This window comes from Drosophila teissieri, chromosome 2R, assembly GCF_016746235.2.
Source record: "Drosophila teissieri strain GT53w chromosome 2R, Prin_Dtei_1.1, whole genome shotgun sequence".
NCBI classification, from domain to species: domain Eukaryota; kingdom Metazoa; phylum Arthropoda; class Insecta; order Diptera; family Drosophilidae; genus Drosophila; species Drosophila teissieri.
The window spans coordinates 3,588,206-3,591,526 of record NC_053030.1 but is presented as its reverse complement, the minus strand read 5'-3'; positions in this window follow the sequence as shown (position 1 = coordinate 3,591,526).

The following is a 3,321-nucleotide window of genomic DNA, read 5'->3' as shown; positions in this document are numbered from 1 at the left end:
TCATATACAATTAAATTAAATTGTCAATGCAATATTTTGTAATAAAAAATGAGAAACATAAATTTTTGTTTCTCTATATCTTGTTGAGCTAATAAGCTTTTTTATTAGCTATTTTCCAGCAATGAAAATACGATTTTTATGTAGTGATTTCGAACGATTATTATTTATTTATTTTAGCAAAGTTTGGCAGCGATGCGCGCATGCGGAGGTTACGAAAGCGATAGTTCATTTAACTGCAGAGCGAACAGAAGAAAGCTAAACCAACGGTGTAGGTGGGAGAGTACTAGAGAGAAAAAGAGGAGAACTTAGATGCTCACGCAGCTGATCTGCACAGATACTGAAGACTGCCTTAGGCTGAATGTGGCTCCAATGTTGGCAATAACTGAAGACAAATTCAGGAGCTGCTGGCGGCTGCGAGACCCAACATACCTCTTGATCTTAGAGCGATAAGATCTGAGACTGCGATTAGGATAAGATTATGTTGGACGACGTTCCCTAATCATAGAAAAATTTGTCCCTTTATTCGGACTCGGCGAAGGTCACAAAGGTCTTCAAATGACCGCAGACTGATGCACCTAACAATATAATTGGAAAGCAGACTTTTTATACTAGTAAATTGTAAAGTTGAGGGGAATAGTGAATTCGTAAAAAGTAAGTTCTACCGACCCTATTAGGTAGTACCACAACGTCAGTCATGAAAAACTAAGAAATCTGGGATTAAGATTGCAGATTCTAGCAGCACCAACGCTGAGTAATTTAATCAACGCTCATAACACATCTATTAACTAAACATTTTGAAAATCGGAATATTAACAACCCACGCACTCGCTTTATTCCATGCCTTAGTTTCTGTTGGACTGTCATTCCCTAAGAAATAGGTTTCTAATAGCCGCTGTACTCGACTATCTTCTTTTTTTTATGCCCTGGAATTCAATCAGACATTTGCGTCCATGAAATATATATATGTATATATTCTTGATCAGTACTATAGAGACAAAACCATCTTTCTATCCACTACACCTATTATATTATATATGTAGCTGTCGAAATATAAATGGAACAAAATGTACCTTAGGCTTGCCGATTCGTTTTCTTTTTCTTGATTTAGTGAATTAGAATAAATAAGAAGTTTAAAACTATTATTTAAAGCATTTTTACCTCCAGATAATGAGCTTTAACAGGTGCTAAGATAATTCCATAATTTAATATTTTGTTTTTGTAATCGATAAACATTTTCTTATAACCCTTACGTCTTGTTTCTTCCTTAAGGTACTAGTGCGATCGTTATTATCAGGGTCGAGTCTCTTCACTTTGACGTTTACCTTGCTTTCGTTTTATTTAAATTGTTTTTATTAAAATGGGCGATCTTAATTTAGGAGTCAAATTTTGAGGTAATTAGGTCTTATATAAATATATGATCTAAGCTGTTAATAGTTTTTATAGTGCGATTATTTCCTCATTTACCTCGATGTTGGTGTACAGACGCCGCATATCTACATTAAACACATAAAAACATTGACCAGAACAAAAATGAAACAACTAACTAGTTAACTACTTAAAACCCGTTTTTGAGAAAAAAAAACAATTGCTAGATTAGAGCTTGCTACGTTGCTGAAATTTATAGACTGAACGGTTACTCACTCGATATACAAACATACATATGTAGTTGGTCTGCATGTATCGGTTGCAAATTGTTTTATTTGAATGAATTCTAATTGCTATTATGCTCAGAAAACTATCCACATATGTATGTACATACATATGTATATGTAAGTAAAGCATGTAAATGTCGTTTAAGGTTTTTAGTAACTTCATGATACAACCGAACACAACATTAAATCACTCGAGCAATCTATATTTTGACCGATGAGGACCTTTCACTATCGCTGCTTTACTGTTTCTTGGAATCGTTGTTCTACTGTGTACTCGGTGCCCGACTTTGATCTATCACCTTACATATATGTACATATGTACAGTCACAAAAAAATAAATAAATATACGTTTATAGTTTCCGAGATCACCGCGTTCATACTTGCAGACAGACGGACATAGAGAAGGGGCATGATCAGATCGACTCGGATCGGGATCCTGATAAAAAATATATATATATTATATAGTTGGAAACGCTTCCTCCTATCTGTTTCATATATTGCTACAAATATTAATTTTTTTACAAGTAACTGATATAACTAGAACATGTTTCACTATCATTTACTGTTGGCCTCACCACTAAATATAATTTGCTCCAGTACTCCGAATTCAAGTGCAATATTTTTCGGCAAAAGAAAGCCGCTTTGATATGCTCGCAGTTTATTTTGTGTAGTTACCAACATAAAGTTCAATTCAGTATTGCTGCTAAACTAAAAAGATAACATAAAAATTTTAATGAGGTATTTAAACTAGGATTATTGACATATTTAATACACAAAAACCATTTCCTTAATTTTAAAAATGAAAAAAAGGATTTCAAAAAAACTAAATATGCAGCCTTTGTTATGCCTTTTAAATTGTAGTACTAATTTCAAAGCTAATATTTTCTATATCATCTATTTTCTATTTCTATTAACTGGTTCAGGGCACCCTACTAGTGGTTTTCAATGTATTTCAAATGTATCACCATTATTCAAGATAACCCGTTTTATGTCTTTTTTTGGAAATATTTCTCTTTCTTAAGGCTGCTCAATTTTTCGCATACATTTTTGACTGTGCTGGCGTAATGACTACGTGACAGTTCCAGAAGAGCTAAGTCTTCACAATTGCAGATTAGTGGTTAGGATTGCTATCTTGCTAATACCGAAAACGGTCGTGTATGTTCAAGTTTTTCTTTAAAATGTAAAGAAATATTTTGGCATCCTGTATGCCATCGATAAAAACGAAGCTGCCCACGGCAGAAGGTGCCATACAGGACCAACCATAACGTGACCCTCGTCATTCTTGACCAAAGGATTCAAGGGCTTGTATTGACGCTCCGAATTTGGTAGCCACCATCCATAAAAACCAAAAATGTTGAACATATGTATGTACATACTATGTACATACATATGTAAGTTCATTAACAAAAATATTTTGCTTATGAAACGCTTCTTTCGTAATACTCGACCATTAAAATGGTAATCATGTAATACCAGACACTGTATCAGGACTATCTTCATGTCCATTTCGTCCCCGATTAAGGACAAGTTCGGAAACTCATAGTATATATATGTACGTATATATATATATATATATATGCATGTATTTGTATTTAAAGTGCTAATACAAACAAAATGACCAAATTTTAGGACTAAATAGACCATTTATTGAATATAAACATACTGCTCG